Source organism: Hylaeus anthracinus, unplaced genomic scaffold (assembly GCF_026225885.1).
Source record: "Hylaeus anthracinus isolate JK02 unplaced genomic scaffold, UHH_iyHylAnth1.0_haploid 11982, whole genome shotgun sequence".
Taxonomy (NCBI): domain Eukaryota; kingdom Metazoa; phylum Arthropoda; class Insecta; order Hymenoptera; family Colletidae; genus Hylaeus; species Hylaeus anthracinus.
The window spans coordinates 4622930-4647901 of NW_026534330.1; the positions used below are offsets into that span (position 1 = coordinate 4622930).

General features: G+C 44.0%; 1 protein-coding gene across 7 annotated transcripts in view; it reads right to left on the reverse strand.

Moving 5' to 3' along the window:
• The window catches only part of LOC128886107 (heterogeneous nuclear ribonucleoprotein K), a 111298-nt gene that overhangs the window by 62991 nt on the left and 23335 nt on the right, over nt 1-24972 (reverse strand). For 2 of the 7 annotated variants that reach the window (XM_054140688.1, XM_054140690.1), the window contains exons 2-3: nt 13190-13245; nt 1237-1286 (exon numbers count right to left, since the gene is read on the reverse strand). The gene's annotated coding sequence lies outside the window, so the exon portion shown is untranslated. The other 5 variants (XM_054140689.1, XM_054140692.1, XM_054140691.1 and 2 more) reach the window with 5 other exon arrangements.

Genomic DNA, 24972 nt, shown 5'->3' on the forward strand with positions numbered 1-24972 from the left:
GTTTGTTTGCATCCATGTAACGCAAGAAAGAGAGAGAGAGAGAGATGACCTGTACGTAATAGAGGCGTTCGCGAGGAACAAGTTTCCACGTCAGATCGCTCGCCAACCCTTTGCGGTCGAATGTTTGATCCCGAGACCAGAGTTTACCGATTCCATCTCGCGTGAAACGAGAAAATAAATTATAATCAAAAGTAGAATTGATATCTGCGGGTTGAGCTCGTAACCTTCCCGAGAGCAACGCTTTTCGTAGACTTTCATCGCTCCGAGATTTGAACGTTTAAATTACTTTTTCTTCCCAAGAATCCTAGGGGTTTAAATGGATTTCCTTTTCTTCGTGGGGATCTCGGAGATTTAAATACTCAAACTCACAGAAACTCTAGAGATTTAAACGCCATAATGCTTCTTCTTCCAACGTCTCGAAATATTCGCACAACCTAATCATCAACTAATGACGTTGGTCTGTTGCCATACTCGGTCGAATTGTACCTAAACCGTAATTGACATTACTCCACAAGATCTATTACATTCGCCTGATGACTGCAACTGGCACTAATTTCACTCCAGCCGCAAATTGCGCGATCTCTTTTCCAATTTTTTCGCACTCGGTTCATCCGCTTCGAAGTACTAGTTTGGCATCAAGCATCATTCGCATAAAACCGTGTACAAACTCAGCCACGAGAGATTAAACTATATGATAATTTTTCGAAAATCGCGACAGTCCAGTTAAATTAATAAACAGATATTTGGACCAGCATCCCGACAGGACCTGTCCACGAAATTAATTCTACCGTTTAAACTCCAAAGCACAACACTGGCCGCAAAAAGTTAATTATATTTATACTGTCCGCGTTCAAAGCGTTGTCAGGGTGTCACAAACGCTCTTTCCACTTTCGATAATCCCAACCTTCGACCGCGACAGAATTGATTTCCATTCACCGAGCGAGCATTGCAACGCGCGTCGAGGAAAAAACGATAATTCTATTCAGTTTCTCAGCCAGTATAAAAAAAAAAAAGGAATAAACAACCGAAGCAACGATAAATCTCTAAATGGAAGCCTTCCATACTCCAGCAAAAGCCGTAGACGCGCGTAAATTTTTCCCGAGGACGACTCGGAGGCGAATGGTACCGAGCCTTCCACGCGAATTGTCGCTGACTGAATTTCTCAGCCGCGTGTCTTGCATGCCGAATGAAGCGCGGTTGCATTCCCGCCACCGTAAACGCGAAACTGTTACTCACCGATAATGGTGATCGCTGCTGCAGCCTCCGGGTTGGATCGGCAGTGAACCCTGCACAGACAAAAACAAGCCTCGGTTTAATCCTCTTCCTTTGCAATGCACTCGCGAGGGCCCATCGTGGACGCACTTCACACTGGTTCCCCGTACACTTTTGGGCAAGGGACATGAAGCAGCGCATGCTCCTTTAACACTTTATCTATCGAAATCTGTTATCTGCTATTCATAGGCTTTTCAGTTCTGGGATTTACATCCGGGGACTGATCCAGACTGTTGGTTGTAAGTGCTCAATTTTTGGAAATGGAGCTTTCGATGTACAGTCAGTCCTATAAATATTCGTACCCTCTATGTCGATTGATGAAATTTATCTAAATTAAGTAATTGGCTCGAAGATTCAACAAAAAAAAAATCATTATAGATGTAAATATGAATGAAGTTTGCACATGTATATATTTATGACAAATGTCTTCAATAGACATAGAAGGTACAAATACTTATGGGACTGACTGTATGCAGTTGATGTCAAGCTAGATTAATATGTTGTTATGTGAAAGGTTTTTATCCAAGGTGTACACTCGTTCCTGAGGATTTCAGAGATTAAATGCCCCCACTCAAGCTTCTAGAAACAAATTAAAACTAGTCCACCTTTGGAGAAGAATATTCTAAAGATAAATAGACGAATAGACCCAGAGCTAACGGACAGCAGAGGAGCAAAGTCTGCTGAGCTGAATAATAAGACAGCTGGCGGTTAATGACCCCTGATACGATCATAAGCGTCAAGCTAATATCAATACGCCCTAAAGTACGACTTCAGGAGATAAAACAGTCAACGAAGAATCCCTGGGAAAAGTTAAGTAGAGAAAATTCTCGGATTGGCACCTGTCTCTCTATTGACGAAAAGCCAAACAAAACAATTGCGTTGAACGGTCCCTAACACAGTTAACGAGCGCTCCAGTGCATCCTGGAGTATCTGATGGAACTAGCTACGGAAACCTTCGGAAACAACACCAGTACTTCTTCTCGTGAGTGAAAGTTGAGATTCCTCAGCGGAGCGATACGTCTCGCGTTAGACTACAATGAAGATAGATCCCACGATCAAACAAGTGTCGACTCGATCCTTTTTCTGTAAACTAGCTACGAAACACTAGCACACCAACGTCCTGGTATCATTCATCAAGCTTCTTCCAAAACGACACTAGGCTCTCGTGATCGCAATCCACCGAGATACGAAGCACTGTGTCCTTTGGACAAGTGAAAGTCGGAGATTCCCTTACGTAGCGATGCGTCTTCCACGAGACCAGGTGACAAGATTAAATACAGATCCGCGCGTCAAACAAGTGTCGCTTTAATCCCCATCGATGGTTTTGCAGTGGTACCTCAGACCTTCCATTGCATGCGTTACACCGTCTATTTGTAACACTCTGTTGCGATGACGCAGCGCTACGTACACTCGTGACTCAAATCTCGTTAACGTAGTAGTACGTCTTCCGTGTACATCGGTTTGTCGTCGCAGACATTCAGAATTCCCCAGCGATTATTTATTACCGTCCAAGAGTGAATCCACTATCATAATGTCTTTGCGATAGCCTTCCATCGCTCTCATAGTGTGTTTCGCGCTTAGGCTAACAGTTTGTACAACGAGCAACAATGGCAAAGTGACTTCCTCGAGTCAACATTTGACGTTCATTTTTCCAGTCGTCTCAGTGAGTTGCGACCTACTTGCCTTCGTTATCGTTATCGCGACTTCTCGCGCTCAAAGCCACCCGTTGCAAACACGACGGGACTACCACGAGCTTGTGTGCCAATCCCACGCGGTAAGCAAAGTATTCTAACGCATTCCGCGCGACCTCAACTACGTTGCGCAATCCTAGTGACGCTGGAAACCTGCCGATGCTTAGAATCGACGATTCACTGTCGGGAATCGCCACGTGCGTGATAGAGAGAATCCTTCTTGAGAGTTGTTGAGTCGAACACCGTTGGACCAGGTTATGGTGCGTAATGAATCCTTCGGTTGAGGTGGACAGAGAAGATGGGATATGTGCAGCCAGAAACGCAAAGCTGAGAGGTTCGAGTTCGAGAAAGTAGCGTTAAGGTCACGTATCGTTCCTCAAGTGGCGATCGTAACTGGTATTTAGAAACCACCGTCGAAGTGGATTGCGTTGTTGATCCGTCTACAGGTTTCTTGACAGGATTCCAATGCTAGAATCTCGAAGCAATCGAATGATTCTGCTGCGGAGAGTAAACACCTGATGTTTCTCTAAGCTCCAACCGAGTCACTAAGTCTTTGCTGCAGTCGGAATTATCACAATACCGTGGAATCTCCGATATCTATTCACCAAGGACTAAGACATAGCCCTTCCCTGAACTGGTACCTCGAGATACCAAACTCCAACTATCTAAAGAGAAATTCGATCCACAGTTGTCCAGGTCATGTCACGTCGCGTCTCAACTGTACCCTCAGAGCTATCCTCGTCTTCGGGAACTATCGTAGAACATCCAACGATCCATCGAGTTTAGAAACTCTTGGCTCAGGACTCCCGCGATATCCAGTGGCCCTCGAGTAATCCTTTCGATGAAAGCAAGAGAGTCTCGATACCGAGGCCTCGACACCGTCGAGGTCGAAAATTCCGAGCTAGGTCATGGTCGTACCTCGAGTATCCTCAAGACCTGCCGCGACGTGTATCCTGCGCGACCAAGGATCCGGGACCAGGGACGCGGGAGAATGGAGTTGCTACAGGCCAGAACCGACACTAGACGCAGAACACGAGTAACTTTGCCAAGTGGTGAGCCTGCTTCTTCCAACGGAGTAGTCTCGGTCTACTCTTCCGCCCCCTCCTCCCGCTCGCCGGCCCACTCCTACCTCTTCGTCCCGAAGAGGAGACACGATGGAGGGGTAACGCGCAAGAGGGGAGCACGCGGATGAGACGCGAGGAGGGGAGGCTGATCGAGCGACGGAGGGGAGGAATGAAAACGCACGTGTGTGTACGTAAGTGCACTCGGTCGCGAGTTACAACGTGAACGAATAATCCGGATGCATCCGCGCGGAGGGGTAGGAGGACGCGGGGAGAACATCGAGGGGGAGAGAAGTCAATGAACGACTTCACCGCAATCGCCACGCGGCGAGAGAATTTCACGGTTGCGGGCTTCTCTCGATGCCTCTTCCCCCACCCACCCCCCCACCCCTCTTCATTTTCTTCGCGAGATTTTCCATGAGGCTGTTCGGGTAACTTAATATTCGGAAGGAAAAATAATTGGCTTAGAATTATACCAAATACGTGTGAGATTTAACTTAAATTCTTAAATAAATATACGTAATCAATGTTAAACATGTGTAATTAAATACTAAATACCACCTATCCAATAAACACACAGATACGGATCGGATCCGGATAGGAACGGATCGTTCTTTAGAAAGATAGAAAGAGAGGAGAGACAAATTTTCATACATGCTTGGTACGTGTTACTTTTCTTTTTTTTCATAAGGGATGTTTTATATTGGGGATGTCGAGTAACTGAAATCGCTCTATTTTAGTAACTAGGCCAGGCTGTGCAGGGGCTCGTTTAAGAAAACATAGCCTGCCTCGAATCTTTCCATCGGGCAATTTTCCTGTGATACTTTATCAACCTTTCGTCGTGCAATTTTTAACCCAAAGGCCACAAAGTAGTCAAAGTTGCGAAGACCGCAATCTTTTACTTCAAACGGTAGAAAACCGGTTAAAATTCTACCAAAGATCCCTGTCGATTTTTTCACACTCAAATATCAAATTTTTCCTGCAAGAATTCAGAACCTCTAACATTATCTACTGCAACGGAAAAAGTCCATTTTCTTCACTTTTACCAAATTAGTCCATGGTACGACCCAAGCTCCCCTCTAGAAGACACTGTCAAGTATTCAGCTAATTAGCCCGATAACGACGATAGTACGAGCAAACAATGTCTGTAGATAAACTTCGTTTACGACATTCTGGGGTTCACGAGTTCCAGGAATACGTTTCTGAGCAAACAACGCGCCTTCGCTTAATCAAAGTTTGCCCACTGTTTCTAGATCGACATATTACGCGAGCATGCTCCGTAACCCGAGAGTTTTGGCTCGCGAGACGAGCCTAGTTCGGGGGAAAACCTACGGAAAGCGAAGATGTTCCGCGAAGCGAGCTCGCGGAAGAGTCATTCCTGAGATCAAAAGCGTCGAAAGAGAAGCTTGGAACGGGCACAGCAAACGGTTTTGAATCCTATTCATCGACAGAAATTCGTGTTCCTCCGCGAAACTACCCCGAGGAACTCCCGCATTCGCTTGAAAGCATTCCTCTAGGCGCACCTTCGCAGTGCGCTCAGAATGCAAACTTTCAAAGCTCACGAGAAAAAAATTCGACGTGCTCGATTCGCGATTCAATCGAACCGCGACGGTTTCCAATAATTTCAATTGATGGCAGCAATTATTGCACTGCGTAGCTATGACGGAAAACTGATGTCTTTTCAATTTGCATTAATGGCTGTTCCTTTCTCTTGAATCATTTCGAGGAAAAGTTATTTCTGGGAGAAGTCATGATTGAAATTTACTCGCACGATCGTTATTCATTTTTCTATCGATTTTGGATAATCAGAATTGTTTTATTTTATATTTACTAGAAGAAAGTTCAATGATACATTCTCCAAAAGAATCGTTTTTGTGGAAGATATTAACAAGAAAGTGACCTATCCGATCAATTTTATTTAATAATAACGAGTACGTAATCAACGAATTAATTTAATTTAACTTCTACGGTTAATATTATATTTCCGCTCGAAGGGAGCCAAATCATTTTATGATAAACATCCCGACCTCCGCGCTCTTTACGCCCAACCTCCCGTTACAGTTCCCGATTATACTCGCGCCGGACTAATTTTCACGGGACAAGTCCTCCCTCCCCAAAAAAGAGCTGCTCGTTCGGCGAAAAACGAGCTGTTCCCGTCGCGTCAAATGAACCAGTTCGAAATTTCAGGATTAAATTTAAATCCCATTCAACTTTATCGCGCGCAAGCGAGCTTCGGATGTTGCACCAGGAGTTCCGAAAATACTATCCCGCCCACTCACCACGAAAACGTTAATGCCAGCCGAGTTCAGAAATTATCTAGACGCGTTTAAGGGGACCGGTGAATAATTCAGTTGCGTCTATCGACGAACTTTAAATCCAGCTGAACGCTTTTCGCGTAATTTTCGAATGCGACCGCGTATTTAACGATCATTTCTGTTTTTCGACGGTCAAAAATGGTACGCGATTCTATTTGAAGCAGCTGCGGATTTTGGATTAATAATTGTAGCGTATAAACGAGAATGTTCTCTTCAACGTGGCAAACTTTCAAACTGAAAGCTAGCTGTGCTAACTTATTTGATGCTGTTGAACCTTTCCCATGGCACGTCCAAAGCAGACTATCCCCTTTCTCGGGTATTAAACAATGATGGAAGTTGAAGGATCAAAATCTGACTATTACTATGCGAGTTGCTGTGAGGTCACTCCCGATGAATTTAGTGCTGAGCTTGTATTTTAAATTCAAGCTGAGTGTTCCAACTTTTCGATACGAACATACCTTATAACTATATAAAATAAAGATGTGTTATTTTTTCAATACAAATTACGGGTTGAACAATAAAATAAAATATCCCGTCGAACGAATAGTTGACTGAACACCTGTCCAATGGAATAAACGTGACAAACGGAATCGTTGCACGGTGGCTTTATTCGTCATCTATTATTCGAAGAAAATGTTGCCCGCCTCTGTTTGCAACCGTGTTCGATTGGAGTTCGATGCGAAACGTGACTTGCGATTTCCCCATCGAACGTCACGGACTCGGAAATATTCTGCTCGTGCGACACTTTTTTAATAATGAAACGAAGACGGATCGAACGCTGAGGTGAGGACGAGGTCGAAGAGGTCGAAGGGAACGACGCGTGACGCATTGGTGAAAAGGGAAGCATTGATGTCACTCGCACAGATAGGGATTTCGTTGTTACAATAGAACCGAGGGACGCACGTTTCGTGTTACAGAAATTTGTGAAATACGTGCACAGATTTTAGGGCAGCTTTGATCTTCTGTTCGAAGTCAGTGGTGTACAACTTTAAATGCTATATGAATTACAGAATTTTATATTTCAATCTGTTCCTGGTTTTATTAACTGTAAGTGTCGTGCCAAATCTACTAACCCTTAGACAAAAATTCGCTTGGATTAAAATTGTCACAGAACTAAATTAGATAACGATTAGAATAACAGTTACAGAGTTAAGAGATGACTACTACAGACGAAGCGCGAGAACTCGAGAATCCTGGTTCAATTATACGCATTAATTAATAGCGTGACTCGAGTAGTAGTGTCTCTTCGAACCTCCCCTACAGCCCACCCCTGCGCAACTCTAAGTATTCACAGCCACCTGGCAACCGGACCGTCAGAGACACTGTTCTGCACCATTTCTAAGGACGTTATCCAAAATTAGTGTTCGTGATAATTTCACGTTACGTCTCCCCACTTGACGATAATACTGTCTACCCTCTAATCATTTTATTTGAATAAGTTAATCTTAATTTCAGCAAGAAACACAAGTTCTCCAACCTACGGTGCATCTACTTAACACCTGAGACGATCGCTACCTGTTCAAGAAATAACCACACGACACCGTAGCAACACGAGCCGCAAAAGAAACAACGAATTCTCGTACACGCGAGTCTAGACGTTCGTAAAACGACTCCTAAGGGATAGACGAGAGAACGTGGAATGTAGACGAACGACTGTACGTCCTCGAGCATCCCAATCGCGAGATACCAAAGCAACGAATCCTTCCTCGTGCCCCATAGTCCTCCATACGCGGTAAATCCTCGAGTTCATCACCTAGTTAGAATTCGTTCGCAAGAAGATTCCAAAAAAAACACACAAAGACTCACTGAATCGCCTCAGCTCTAGCGGAAACCTGGACAGTGGAACACATCCTTGGAAACGAGATCACTGAGTCGAACGACGTTCCAAGATCACAATCGCACAACACCCGAACCAACAAATCCTCCCTGAGCAACCTGATGAACGACTTCGATCCAAAGGTATCGACAACTGGGTCGATACACGGAAAACATCGAATTCCCTTGCAGACGCGTCGTCCGGACCTCGTGGCGAGAGGTCTCCAGTCGTCGGTCCAGAGGTCGCCGATGCAAACACCCGAAACTCGCGGAAAACTGACCCAAATGGCACGGGGGGGGGGGGGGGGGAAGGAACTCACGGAATCGACTGCGGTGGTCAGGCGTTCGGCATACGCGAAACGCAGAGAGATGTCCTCTGGACGTACCTCCTGGAACTCCTCCACCGCGAGTTCTCGTCGAGCTGATGGAGGACTGGCGTTCCTGGTCCCTGAGGACGGATAACCGCGTGCACAGACGTTCGTGCACGTTCACACGTTCGCAGAGTGTCGCACGCGTAACGGCTTGCACGATGCGTGACATGCGTGTCGCGCGTATGACGTGGCGTGTGTGCGGAAGTATATTGATCAGCTGATGGTCGGGTGGATACTGGGCTGCTTCGTACAGAATTCACCATATTGTTGCGTCAGCGCGCACGCGCGCAACCCCGCGTCCCTTCGCGTTCTCCCTTTTTCTGCGCCTCGACCCCCTCCCCTCTTGCACCCCTCTACCGAGCTCGTTGCTCTATTGTTCAATGAAAAATTCCGAGACATGGGGCAGGAAGTCGCAAATTCGCGATTTTTAAGACGAAATTACGACTGATGGCGGTGAAATCGACGTCTAGGAGGTGAAATGAACAACGATAGGGTGCATTGGGGTGTTTCGGGAGGTCCTCTGATTGGGTGACGAATAAATTTGAAATAGAGAAGGTTCTGTCGCGTATTTCTCGCCCATAAGAACGTAGATGTAATAATCAGTCTATTATTCGAACCTTTTTGTATCTAGGACCTGTTTTATGAATATCAAGCCTTGCTAACGATCCCTAATCACGGAACACCTCGCAACGAGGCCTGAATCCTCTGTATGAACTGTTTCATTTAACACCAGAACTGCAGTTGGCGGAGAGATTGGCCTAAGAGGAGTTGGTGCTTCGATAATGTTCACTTTGTGTCTCTAGGGATTTAAAATCGGCCGAAATATAATTTCATCCTTTTATTTAATTTCGCCTGAATATCCTGCTAGGAAAGATTCACTTGAAAGCGTCTGAACAACATTCCCATTCTCAATTCCATTCCCTCTATTCTCGTCGTCCATTGCGGAAAAGTCGAATGGTCGACCGAGTGAAATTCATACCATCCAGCGGAGAACGGACTTTTCATTTCGTTAGCGGTGCTCTTCGATACCAGTTGAAAACTAGTTTCGCTCTGTCCGTACCGAATCGCATTATGAACTTAATGCGACCGCTCCTCGAGGCCATGGACTTTTCCATTCCTTGCAATTATGCGATCTGCAACGTCCCCGGTGAATTTTTTACACTCGGGGTCGTGTCTTGCAAAGCCACCTTTCACCTCCTTACGTAGGGTTACTCGAGTCTCGAGTTCCAAAAGTGGAACGTTAAAAAATGCTATCAAAGTCGCTACTTCAGAAATGATTTAAAATACCTTTGCTTTACCTCGGTTTCTCTGAGAATCCAAATCAAAACTGCGTATTCTACCGAATATTTTGACAATTAACGCAAGCTATATAATTTGAATCTTACTAAGGAAATGTTGTTCAAGAAAATCCAAGGAATTTCCCAAGCAAGACGAGCCCGTAACAGAAATAAATTTCTCAAGAGATATATTTTCTTTCGTGAAATTATGCTACGTGAAGGACTCGACGTAAAAAGCAAATACCGAACACGATGAAGGATGAAACGCGTCTGATTCTTGTCGAGGCTCGAGTTGTTTGAAATATACCGACTCGTTTTCCGGAAAATATCCGACGGTGTTGCGACACAAATCCGCGATCAAAGAACCTCGTTAACGACAAATGTACATGTGAGCGGCTTACTGAATATTCGGAATCCGTGGATTGGAACTATGTTAACTATCGGCTGTTTTCCTTTCACATGCAAATTACCCTTGGCGAGGCTTCGTTACCAGAAGCGTTTCGAGACGTCGCGGATAATGGCGGGAGGGAACCGTCTTTGAAATCGAGAAAAATCAGACAACGGAAGAAACAATTTCTACATTCCTAACGGTGGATCGCTCTCAAATAGACTGTCTCGAGTAGGAATCGGGTGGGGCATCGTATTTGCAAGTGAAATTCTGCCGAGTCAAGCTTTTTGGATCTTCCAAAAAAAAAAAAAAGAAAAAGTTTCTGTGCTTGAAAGTCTAACACGCAAAATTATTTAAAGCCTCTTGAGAAATAAACACCAGCGTAACTCTCGTATTAACGCTAAACTTACCAATATTTCATTTGCATCTATTTCTATCGCGATCGATGAAGTGACTGTTCTGAAAGACACTTTTTTTAATTGGATACAAAAATATTTCAATTTATATATTGTATACAAAAACTATATACAAAAGTTTGAAAACGATTATTTTACCAGTCGTGGTATGTTTAGCGCTAATAAATAAATATCTACACCCTGTGACGTAAAGTATCATATTGAAACATTTGTTTTCCTAACAGTTTCACCTCGAGGAAAATGATTACACGTCCGAGATAAATTTCCCAACAATTTTCGTCACGGTGCGAGCAAAGCTAACCAAACGTGATTCTATAAATTTCATTTCCTATTAAGCCACGGATATAAAGAATCCTGTGGAAACGACTATGATGAATGCTCGGTAATTTTGCCTGGATACGTCCCAGGTAGCGACAAATATACGTTGTTATAAGATTCGGGGAAAATGAGGTAGCCTGGCGCGACGAGGTGAAAAGAAACACGACTCGTAAACCAGGAGAAAGGGGAGAGCCATATCGCAGTGTCTGTTATTTCATGGTTGGAACACGCGCCTAGGATTCACAGTCACGCACCGTGATTCGCCTCTTGATCCACGAGGCCAAAGAAACGGAAAGCTTTATTTCACTCTCGCGCCGAAACTGGTTTGCCCAGCTTCGAGTTGGAGCGAATTATAGCGAGCAGCGTCACGCGTCCCGCTCAAACTCCCTGGATGCGTGTTCATTTGTTAATTAGCTGCGTCGCGAAATGAGGGGGGACTTCGAGTGCGTTTAATTTTTCCTACGATGTCGGAATGTTGCGGAAAAGGGGTGGTAGAGCCACGTCGAAATTTCAGTTCGCCCGAAATTAATTAAAATTCGTGTAAACATAATTATATGATTGCAAAATTTTACTGGAAATGGTACTTTGGTAAAATTGAGGATTGTGCATGGATCCAAGTCTATCGTAACGCGTCCAAAGGCTTGCGGGTCGAAGATCGAGGGCCAATCGAGGTCGATGATCACGGAATACGGGAAATCATCGCCGAGACGTGATCGAGGAAACGAATGGAGAGCCTTGGAAAACAGACAGGGGACTCGGTCCTTGTTGGAAGAGGATTTGAAAGATGCAAAAGTTGCAAATGAACTTTCTAACCGTTCCATTCATCCGCCGCTACCGTGAGAATACGTTATTGCACGCAAAAAGGAAGAACAACACGGCGAGGAGGCGGCCGTTATCTTCTCGACGAGGCTCTCATTTTTCAGTTCATTCGAATGCAGGCCGCGAGGCTCGAGTAACGGACACGTTATCTTTACGTGATCGGCAAACAAGCATTTCGAAACGTGGCTTTCGCGCGCGGAAACTCGAGAAAGGAAAAACGCGAAAACGTGGAAACGTCGGTGAGAGGAAGAGCCGAATCGAGCACAAGTTCGTTTCCATTTCGTGCACAGATGTTTCCAAGTGGATTAGATGTTTCCCACTGGATGAGAACTCGCTAGCGATTTTCCGTTCTTATCAATTAACACGTTGGGTGACAGAACTTTTCATTGAGGAATTAAAAAAATTCATTCTAAAGGTAGATCTATCATGAAAATAAATTTGAAGGATTTATGAACTTGGCGAGATTAACAAATTAAATACTGCGAGAAATGTTAAATTATCTAACCTTCGACAGTCTCGTTACAAAATTCTAACTTCATAGAAATTTTCACGGGTTTTAATCTGGCAGCCAATGTATTGGTATTTTATCCTATGATCGCTTCGTATAATAAGTTATTTTACAGTCTGTAACATATTTTACTCGCGACCCTCTTACGATTTATTTTTAATGCTAAGTGAACGAAATGTAATTGAAAGGAAGAATTAAACGGAAAAGTTGGAAGCTTGTGCCTGGAACAATGGCGATGTTAATCGTTCTTATCGAGGGATCATTGTAAATGGGGAAGAGTGCGAAACCTGTGCGCAATTAACAATTAAAGAGATACTCGTCTGATATCGTTGCAACTGGCACTCATTTGCAATCCGCGAAGGACTTAAGAGACAGTCTTCCGCGCGTTTTGAAAGAGGGGTTTAATTAGCGACTGCGGAAATAGCAGAGTGATTTCCGTTGCAAATGAAGCGGAATTATTTCGAATTTTTAGCGACGATTAAAAAGGAACGAAATACTGCTTTCGGTGCTTTGGTTCGTTAAGCTTTCACGGTTCTCGTTAAACTTTTTAATGGAGCGTAAAGCGTTTTAAAAACTATTTGTATACGATAGAAGTACGTTATCCGGACTGGGAATAGGTTCACCATCGCGATTAATTAAATAATTAGCATGCTACATATCGAGGAGAAATTGTACAGAAGTTACAAGGATAGCCTAAGGATAAGTTTCAGAATTGATACGTCAGTCTTGGCAGGGCAAGCTAGTTCAATTTGTAATAATAATCGTTACATTTAGATAAAATACCCTGATATTTTTGTATTTCATATTACATTTTTTCTTTCATAGGTTAAATTTCAATGAAATTTAATTAGGTCTCCTGAGCTCTTACAAACCACAGATTAAGAAACTCTAAGGTCGAATAAACAGCAAAGTATATAAAATCGACGTTTGCGACTCACCTTCGGAGTTACCACCTATTTCGCAGCTGCCTCGTTCTCTTTGCAATTAAAGCTTCCTGAAGCAGACAAAAAAAAGAAGTTAATGCTTCGTTGCAATAAGAAACAAGAATTATAAAATAAAAATACGATTAATACGTTCCACGTTCTAGTGTGTCGTATTTAATATTACTTTTAATTGTGTTTGACGATCCTACGAGACAAAATAATCAATTTGTTTTGAGGTTCAACAACACCTCGGAAAATAATACTAGAACGCTCTCTAGGAAGAAGGAATGGGTTCGAAGAGACCGAGATCGTTTTTCGTCCAGCCAGCGAAGACTCTTGGCGCCAAAACAGCGGCGTATCCGCGCGGTCGGCGCTCGATAATGAAATAACTTAATTTCCCCATTGGCAAACACATAGATCAGCGTGTCGTGGGTGGGTTGCCGCGAGCTCCCGCTGTAAAGTATGCGCCCAACCGTTGAAAAGCGCGTTAAACCCCCGGTAGCAGGGTGTAATCCACTTTACCAGGGATCCTGAACTCTCCCCACACCCTGGACGACGCACGTCTCGCGTTCTTCGCCAAAACGAGGCTAAATAGTTAATCAGCGCAAACTTCCGGCGGACTTTCGGTTTGCATAATGTCTTACGTCCGTCAGGCTCTTTTTGGATGAAATATTTCAGCAGAAACTCGACTGGTCAAACGAGAACTCTTTGCAGCATTCGAGTTACCTAACAATGTATGTTAAAAACTAACCTAGCCTGAAGTAATTATTTTTTTGAAGAAACCGAGGAATGTTTTTCTTTCAGGATGAATAGTGCGCGTGAAAAGGAAACGAAAAGTCCATTAGCATTTTGTAATCTGGAGCTTGGATACTTAGATGTAAGAAGTTTCTTGGCGTGGGCCATTTAAATGGGTTTTAAATCCCATTTAAATCCCAGTCAGCTGATCGCGCGCCAACGCGCACACATCGGAACTTCGACTGCTTATATTTCGATAACCTCAAACTATAAAGTGAAAAAAGACTTTTTGCTAAAAATGAACAAATAATTTCGTCTACGTACTCGTCACAATTATTTGTGCCTTCGATTAACGATTGTCTCGATTCATGAAACGTTTTTCATCGAATGTATTTGTATAAACAGCGTAAGAAACGTACACCATGCCAACTTGTACTATACTATTTACCATTTTTACATGGCGCGTTCAGGCAAGTTTCCAAATAAGCTGAATACCTCGGGAAACGATTAGTCGTGAGATACAAGACGCAGGTAGACTTTAATACTTTTAAGGTCAGGTCAGTGCGAGGAACATATCGCCAGGGGAATTCTAGCAAATTTATGCGGAAAGCGAAAGGCTGAGGGGCTACACGTTTTAGTCGAGTCACAGTCTTGAATTCCCTGGTTCGTGTGGGTCTTCGACATCGATCAAGTCTGCGTCTACATTTCAATGTGGTTGTTTGTATAAGAGTTCAACGAATTCAATACAAAGTGTCTGAATATCTGATTGATCTCGTAGAATTTGGAAAAATGTTTGTAAGGGAATCGAGCGCTACTTGTACCACCACTGTACAACACATCTGGAGCACGACTTCCTGGCGATTGTTTCCTAGCATTTATGCTGCATGCATCGATCTATCAATCTGACAATGTGTCTTTTCGCAAGACGAAATTATTAACGATACTTGGGTTTATTATAGGGTGTACGAATGTAGATATCGATGCATAATCGCAACTCGTGACGGAGAAACTAATCCGTTTGTTATGATAATCGGGGAGAAGGGTATTTTTAATACTCGTTTCCATTCAAACGTTAGTTGATGCTGATCGATTTCAATATTCGCGAAGATATTATGTAATCCACGTGAGGTTTTCATTTTGTTTAACAAACCAAAAGCAAACAGCTTTTGCATTCACGCATTCGTACATCTACGAATCCACCACACCCGATAATGTAGCGTACCGCGTTTGATAAATAGAAAAGGAATGAGAAGCGAGAGAAGGCAGACTGATTTGATTGCGCTATTGCTGGATTCGCCGTGTTTGATCGATTGAGTTTCCATTCGACGGGATGTCGACGGTTTCGTTTGGAAATTAGAATCTTTCGCGGGCAGACAAACAATTCGAAGAATCACTGCACATTCAATGAATACTTCTGAATCTTAATAAAAATCGAGAAATTACTTATTAAATATCACTGCACTATAAACATCGAATTTATACCAAGTTTTCTAATGTTTGAACAACATCTAAAAACACCTAAATCCAAATACAATTATAATTTTACCCTCGCCACTTGACCAGTACCCACTCAACACACAAAGATAGCATCAACAGTGAAAAAACGTTCGTACATGTTTGGACAAAGGTTCGTTTGTTTGAGATGATCGACGCGTGCGCCAAACTTCTGAACAGCGGTGCACGTCCGGTCCACGAAGCCGCGAAATTAGACGACTCGTGGAATTCGTCGCAGACAGACGAACAATCCAGGCTAGAGACCCGCGGCATAGTGGCGTGGAAGCTCTGGAAACACGGAGGGGAACAATGAACGCGAAGCGACAAAGAAACCTAGACAAAGCTGCGGGAAGATCCAGAGAATCGCCTGGAAGGTGTGCGCGGAGCAGAAGATTGGTATTCCGGTCGAAAGGCAGAACCAACGAGACGGTGGGAAAGTAGAAATTTTCCAGATGTACGCAAAATACTTAGATCGAAAGGTGGACTAACTGCGCAATGAACAAAGCGATCTTAGGTGAGCGCATAAACTGGCTGTCCATCAAGAAGATGGTGGAGAAACAGACTAAACCCAGAGGATCAGCTAGGTATGCGACAAAAGAAGGATCTTGGGTGCAAAACCCCTCACGCAAGAATGAACTGTGCAGCAAAAAGAATAGGGACCTGAGGTGGTAGATCTACGCGAACGCTCCAAGTCCTCCAACTGTGCAACGAAAAATACGAGGACTCCAGACGCAAACACCCTGACGTAAGGATTACCTGGCCGCGCAGCAAAAATAATAGAAAGGCAAGGTCTACGCAAACACTCAGAGATCGGAGAGTCCTCTAACAGTGCAACAAAAACGCGAGGGTCTCGAGAGCAAACATCCTGATCCACCAGCGAGGATCCCGGGTGGCTACGCAAGGACGCTAACGTGACCTGGCTGTGCAAAGAGACAGAGTGAGGATATCTTGGGTGCAGAAATATTCAAACACGCTGACTGATCAGCTGGCGGTGCCAAGGAGGAAGCGTGAAGAAGAGAGGCTTACACAGGACAGACCAGGGACGAACACTGAGAATCCAAATCCAAAGGTGATGAAGACGAAGAAGGACATCGGTGACGCGGTCGACGAAGTTCTTCCACTAGCTGGACGACGACGACGACGACGACGACGACGTCCACCCGTTGCGTCTCGACGTCTGTTTGTGGGTCTCGGCTGCCTCGAACTGGCCTCTTATCCCCCGTATCGCCCAATCAAAAAACCGGCAGCACAACGTGCGCCGATTGGTCGGGTATGGCCACCGTGAACACCGCAATTGGTCAATCGGCCCGTGTCACCCATGGTTACCGTTTGCATCAACAACATCCACGGTCGATATCAACCACCTTGGTCTGCCTTGCCGCGCGTTACCTTTCGTCTCTCCCCTCCCTTACCACGCATATGCCACGATTAGCGGCTATAACCTCGGGTCGGAATTCTCGAGGGCGACCGCTTCTTCCTTTTCCACCACCACCAACCTCTGGCACAACCCCCTGCGACCGAGGGGGCACCAGCGCGTCGCGACTCCCTGACGCTCTCGCGGACGAAACCCCGTTTTCTTGGATTTGCGTTTACGCCATTTTTATTACGCAACATTTGCCTGTTAAATGTCTATGGGGATGATTTAGCTGAATCTAGAAACGCGCAGGACACGTTTGGGAAAATATTTATGACGAATTTGGGTTGGGTTTGTTTGAGGGGTCTGCAGAAGATCGAATTCAGGGCACGACAGAGTTTCGTGATAGAAGGAAAGAGGTTTTACTACGAACATCCAGGTCACTTCGTTTCGAATCGAACGTAGAATTGATGCTTCGTGGAATTTAACTTCTACTATGGCTAGAAATAGAAGAGATACTTTCCACGTTGGAAATTCGTGTGGTCCAATCTATACTATGTATCTAACCTACGCAAATTGCAATAGACCGCCAGAAAATTGAGAGAGACGAGTGCCTTGGACAATCACCAAATGAAAAGGGGTGGAAAGAGTTGGAAACAATACGTGTACACCATCATCGAAAGTCTCGCTATCGGAATTCGTGTGGTCCGATCGATTCAATCTATCTAACCTACGCAAATTCCAATAAACCGCCAAAAAAATTGTGAAACATGTCAGAAAAGTGTAAAACGAGGTGAAAATACGAAAAATATTCGCAGGTCTGGATCGATTTCCAGCGGACAGGCGCATTGAAATTCACCCATGATCGCGTAATAAATCTCGCGATGCTAGTCGCCTAAATCCATGACCATGAACCATCCTCGAGGCACTATATCTGGATCCGGCTATTCTCGACGACTTTCCAAACGATCTTAACCGTACGGTATCGCGTTCTCGAGATTCACGGTCTAAACGCTGCGAAAATCCCCCAGGGGGCCATTTGTCACGAAAGTTGCGCGAACGCCTTCCAACTGAACTTCATCAAAATCCACTCAAAACTCTCGAGGAAGTTGTGCATCAGCCAGCGTTGCATTATCTATGATTGCTTCGCCATCGCATGTACCGCGTTCGATTGTCTCGAGCATCGATCGGAATCGTCTGCTGAAATTGACCATTGCGAACGGCTACTGCTTGAAAACCGTAAATAAAGTCAAACTTCAAAAAGAAGCGTTTCCTTTGAAACAGTTCGAATCTCTTAGGGGAACTTTCGGAATATTTTGAAAATTCTATACCTGAGTTCGAGTTTGCAAACTTTATAAAGTTTTCTCAGAAAGAATGTATATAATTTAAAAGTACTTCTCCACAACTTGTTCAAAGTTTTAAATCGTTTTAAAATTGTAAATTATACAAGAGTAATCGCATCCCAATTAAATTCTCATTTTAATCGAATTACTATTAGGTACGAAGATAAACGTCTGTCATATATAGATGAAATTTGCACTCCAAATTTAACGCCGATTCGAGCAAACACGTTCCACGGAAATTATGCATCACAATTAAATCCCCGTTAACCGATTTCGACAATTCGCGGTGAGTTGTTAATATTAACTCGAGTTCTTATTTCATGGGAGTTTGTGTATCTACGAGCGGCGAGCCTCGACCGGTGCGAACATTGAAATCTCCGCCGCAAATTTCATTTGCGCAGTTCAAATTTGCTTCGGCGATTGCATTCCCAATTATGAGAGAATGAGATTTCGATTACCAATAAGTGGAGCTTACAGGAACTCGATATCGCGATGAAGCAGGATAGCTAGGCAGACGCTGGAGACGATGCTAAAGAGAACTGTGCGGAGGGAAACGTGTTTGAACTATGATCCTTGACGGAGAGGCTGATTTATTGAGCATTTGTGTTCTTAACACTTGAAAATATTTAATATGGAGACTCGTGAAAATTTTGCAATAGGGAAAACAAATATCCAAGAGTGAAGTTTTCACGAACCGCGGTAAGAGAATCCTGAGAAGAAATGGCGGAAGTGAACCGCGAAGGGACAACAACGCGATGGAGAGGGAGACCAAAGGCTGATGACCGGAAAAGGGTGAACGAACGGAAATCGCGAGTAACTCCTAGGAGAAAGGGAGAGTGAAGGGAGAAATATAGAGAGCCTCCGAGGTGAGAAGAGAGGAGCAAGGAGGCCGCGAAGAATTTATCGTTTTCTTCGGTTGCTTTGCTCCGTAGGCGTGAAACGTTCAAGGAAACGTCATCAGCGCTCTTTGTCGTCGTTGATGGAGACCAGCAATGATTTCAAGTCGTAAACCATCGGTTCCATAATAATGGCGCGATTTCCTCGCGATTTTTCGGATCAATAAATTTCTACCATTCTGGTATTGAGTTTTCCTTCGTAAATAAAAGAAAAATTTCAAATGCTTGACAATCGTTTTGGTCCTGGAGCAAGCATTGTGTATTTAAAGCTTCACATCAATTTTTATTTATAGCTTTAGATGCTCGTTTTTATTTGATCATGTCTCAAGAATTTCGAAACGTTTCCCACCGAACACCATTTAAACCGAACCTGATGAGCACTTTATTTCGCGAGCAACGTATATATAAAATTGATCATCTTTCATTCGTCGCTCGAAATTTGTATCCAGCAATGAACGCAGAACTGCACGAACACGAGGTCGCTAAATAATGCGAGCGATCTTGCATTACCTGAATAGCCGACACAGAATTATTACAACGATAATTGTTCTCATTTTCCCCTGGTTCTGGGACAAAACTCATCGAACGCAACACATTTCCCGGAAAAATACACGGATGTACAGCTCGATGCGCTGATTATCCACCTCGCGTCGACGAGTTTCAGCGTTTTCTCTTCTGTGAGACACTTTCTGACTTCTGTTTCGTAATCGCGTCGTATTAATCGCGCTTTCATTAAGACGAACGAATAAATTTGTAAAACTGTAGACTAGAAGGGAGGAAGCAGCAAGCCTCTACGCTGCAATGGCATTTTGATCAGGAGAGTACTTTTCATTCTCTATTTAATTTTCTTATTTAATAATTCAGTCCAGAGTACTCATCAATTTGCCGCTTGAATTTCAGGACTATCAGGAAATCTTCCTCCGAGCAACTATTGAAATAAAACATTCCTCTTCTTGAGTAAGCCCTCCTCGAGGATACTCGAACGCAATCACGCCGATTAAAGCGACCTCGCCTTCGGTTTCTTGAATGCAAACATATAAACGAACATTAAGCGATGGTGGACGGTGATTGGCCGCGTTCCTCGACTTCTTGGAGTCAAGGATCCAACGCGAGACCGCGTAGCGACGAACAGTCGGTCGTAAAATTCATTCATCCCGATGGAGGAACACAATGGCGGCGCGGGACGATGGTTTTCGCACGGAGCGTGAAGTTTCGCCAGCAGGAAGACGAACAGGTCCATTGTCCTGCGCAGGGGAGTCCGTCGTGGTCCCTGCGGAGCCGGTTTCCAAAGCCGAAAAAAATGCTTTCAGCGCGCGAGGGTGGGGAGGGAAGGAATCGACGGCGAAGAAACGACGCTCGCGGTTAGGTTGGCCACGTTCGCGGCTGCTCCAAGGAAAACCGTCCGTGGAATCTTTCTCACGGCCCGAGGGCATCATCCTTCGACCGCAGAGTCCAAGGATTGGCGAACCAGAGGGCGAGGAGACGGAGAAGGGTCCCTTTGTTTCTCTCCGTCTCTATGTATACGTTTATCGCGGGGTTATTGTATTTTATTCGCGTCGCTGATGCTTTTCCAGCGGAGTGCCTTCGTTGCGAAATTAGCTGGGTGGGTACCTTGGGAAACAGGTGGAGATTGGCAACGGGCAATTGGACCACTGCGCTGAATTGTTGAGCGTCGATCCCATTTTATTCTGAATTTTATCTTACATCTCTATATCATTTTATTACCCAATATTGCCGACTGACGGATAATTTCTTATGCTTAGGAAGTGAATAAGGAAGAAATCTGAAACGTGAGTCATTTAAGAGACTTTTCAAAGGAAATTTGTTTTATGAGTAGTCAGTATATGCAATAATAATATCGATAATGAATAAATATTGCTTTAGAAGCTTCGTAGGGCCATTGCATTTTAAATATTCTTTCTTTATCGATTTTCAAAGAATAACAAATCATATTTCTTGTCAGTCGCCAAAGGCGCGTGCGACTTATTGCTCGCGTCAGCGTTCTGGTTGCTCGATGGACTGTTTGTCGGACTGCAAATTTATCGCATTTATTGCGTGCCGGAATGCCTTATCGTTCGTCGCGACACAGAAATAAAAGTCGATATATCGCGAACGTCTAATCTATTTTCTGTTTATACTCCGGCAGGGATATGGAACGCGAAGAACTCATGGAAATATATTTTATTTGAAGAAACGCGAAATAATATTGTTTCGAACGTTCGTTGAAAGCTATCGCGTTTTCCCAACGCTTTTACGAAACAGAAATACAGATCGCGTCAATATTTGACGCGCAAATATCAAAAATAAAGGCCAAGTGTAAAATGCAATGCGTAAAATAAACGAATTGATGAAATATTCTGATTCGATGAGAATTACCGTAAATTTGATTTTACGGTTGTAGAAGCTTTTCATAAAGTAAAATCCAATGTAAATCTACATGTAAACGGATCTGAAATTTGTTTTGTAATTTTATATCTACCAAAGATGTATTTTCAGAATTGTTGCTGACACGTTCGTAAATTGTGCTTTCAGATACAGCTCATAAATAAACATCATTTTACAATCCACGGCACTCCAGAAGAATACCATAATTTACAGTGTTGCAGACTCCTATACCTCCTTAATCTACGAAATACATTTTGCATACGTTCTATATGTTCCTTCATTCGTATTTTCTCATTCGTTAAATGGATCAAATCCACAACCTATTCATCGTGTACTCACAAAGGAAGGACGGAAAAGGGTCAGAATACGACGACTATACCTGTTTTAATTTTAATTAATATAAATACACGTCGTTTCAGGGTGCATAATTTCTAAAGAATACAAGTATAATATATACTTCGTCTCATTTTCTTTACTTGCATTTTAAATGAAGATCCCTCCAAAAATCTTTTCTTGAGACAAATTAAAATTGAGCCAAAAGGTACCTCACCCACCACAGTTAAAGTCAGTTTCTCCAGGGTGCATAATTTCTAAAGAATATATAAAATACATTTCTTCGTCTCGTTTCCTTTACTTCCGTTTTGAATACAAATCATTTTGACAAATTAAAATAGAGTCGAAGTATGTCTCACCCAGCAAAGTTAAAATCAATTTCTTCAACACTTCCCACCTCCATTAATCCCCTTCTTCGAGGCCACAGATCATTAAGCGAATTTCCATCGATCGAGTCTCCCATTTTTCCCTTCTTTTCGTCGAACTATCGTCGCTCATAGTATAATCCAACGTCTCCCCGCACACGCGCGGCCTCCTCGCCCTCCAACCCTTCTGGCCCTCAGCGAAATAGCACAGCCAGTAGTTGTTGGATCGAGGGTGGAGAACAGAGAACGGTTATGGTGGTAGAGTCTGTTCGTGGTATCAATATTTTACGGGGGCACGTTCCGCCATCGATCGCAGCTTTTCTGCATAATTAATCGCGCCTCGTCCATCCCCTCTGCCAACCCCCTGTGTCTCTTTTCTTCCCTTGCCACGGGCCACGAGCGAATCTTAGGAATCGAATCCGCGACGGCAAGTTAAATGGATTTCGATCGAATCTAGCTGCCCCTGGGACTTTTCCTCGGCAACCCCCTTCGCCTGGAGGTGGGCGAGGTTCGCGGAAACCAAGGAGAACGAGAAGGCCGTCTTCCGCGGAACCTAATCTGGCCCGTGTCGTTATGAATGCATAAGTTATTGTTGTCGAGGCATCGGGAAACTTCTTCCCAACGCGGTAGCGGCTCTCGTTGTTCGTGTTGCTTTCGACAGAAGTCCAGAGGGGCTGCGAGGAACTCGATGGAGCGCGGCGAACGAGAGAGTGGATGCACGCGCGTCTCTAGCGGGGATGGGGCTACCATCGACCCCCTCAGAGGCATCAAAGATGGATCGTTTTTCAATTATTTGAAGATTTCGGTAACGCTTCGCGTTTCGGGGCTGAACATTCGCGGGATTTCCACGCGAGGGTACTTTACGAGGTGGCCTTGAGAATAAATAGTGGATTACACACGAGGTCACGGTGTGTCGGTGTTAGAATGATAAATGCGCGTTCGGAGCTCGTATTTCGATTAAAACGGTCTCGGAGAATACGGTCCGTTGAATCGGTGGAACTGATTTTGATAAAAAAAAATTTATTTTTTGGGGGGGAGGGATATCGAAGGATGCAAATATTTTTGTTCGATGGTTTCTGTGGCTTATCAGCGATTCATGGTCGGGAATATCGACGAGAGCCTGAAGTGTGGACGATGACAGCGCTATTTATTGATTGCTATCCGTCAACTAGTATCGCGTAGGAAATTGGATGCTATCCAAAATTTATTGCTCGACGTACATATACTCGCTGCTACTCGTCCCCCAAATTAACACGAACGACCCAAATTTATTCTAGGAAATAATTCGTAGTGATCAGACAATAAAAATATAAAAGGTACGAAATAATTAATCGCCATGGAAAAACTTCGTGAACTGAAACTAGACTCTTGAAACTATATTCATTATCCAAACGCTCGGTGCTCTTAATAATGCACGGGAATCAGAGATCCCAAAATGAGAAGACGTAAATGATCGACTGTGACGAGCGGAAAAGACAAAACGGAAATGAAGCGAGCCGAGACGTCTCGTTGTGAGCGCATCGGGGAAATAATCGGATCACCGTGTGTTCGAAATCATCTGCATAATTCATACAGCAGACAAGTGGCTGGAACGAAGATAGAACGAGATCAATATCCAGGGAAATTAGAGAAGTCGTAAGTCGACGGGAAACGTGGCTGCAGGAAGAAAGTGCTGATCGAAAGGATGTAGGAAGACGTTTCACCAAAGCCGAAGTTCAATATTTAAAGGCGGATAACCCGAAAGGAGGGAGGCGCACAGACTCTAAAGGTCTTCCTTGCGGAGCAATGCCTCGAACGAAATGCAATGAATAAATTGGATTCTCGGCTTTGATCATTCGCGGATTCGACCGTGGTCCATCGATCGATCAAACAACGGCCATTCCGGTTCGCGCGACGTCGATTCCTCTTTTCAAATCATCCGGAAGTTTTCCAGCGCCAACTCTATCGATCCGCGATACTCGTTTGGCTAGTATACTCCCCGTATCTTTCCATTATTTCGCGGTATTTGCATCGATTGCTTCCACTTTTGGTTACGTCGACGCGAGGCGATAAGGTTTGAGACAACCTCCATAAAAAGTAGGAACTGTGCACCAGGGATGGAGAAAAATTCTTGCGCAAGTAGGAACCTCGAGTGACGAATAAAAGACGATCCTGGTCGATTCGTGATAAAGCATATTTAGAACCTGAATCGTAAAGCTTTGATAAGGGAAAACTAGAAATGTAACTGTTACGAATTATTCGTATAATCATCCTATATGGGTAAGTTACAATCGGAAGACATGATTGTGTAAATCAGGGCAGCACGATCATGCGTTAGTTCTTCCCTGAGAAGCGCCGGGCTACCCTCATCCTATACAAAATATTATTTAACTTTCCTCTGCGCAACAAATTTTTTTTCATTATTTACACATAGAACTGCCCAAACTACCCCATGTAATTTAAAGACACCCCGTACATCCGCCTTCCTGTATCGTTTCAACCAGAACTCCCTCATTTTTTCCACCCCCTCGGTGTAAACGTTATACACGCACCTCGCGGAATAAATGATTAAAAAATGAAAAAAAAAAAAAATTGCTGAACGGATGTCTGGACGCACAAGGAAGCCTTTTTTTCGTGCGGAATAAAAGAAACGAAAATAGTCGGAGGTGGGAGTTGTCTGACTGACGCCCGAGTGACGTTAGATTGCCACCTTTCACGCCTAATTCAAGAGTCGCGGACTCCCAGCACTCGAGAGTACGTGAACTCTTCTGGCAAGCATGCAACGCACGCTGTAAACTGTAATTACACGGCGGGAAAAAACGTAGAAAGAGCCAGCAGGTCCGGACACGTGGTCAGGTCGGAGGGAACTTGAAAACGGAGCGAGGCAGGACAGCGAAACAGGGTGAACAGTGAA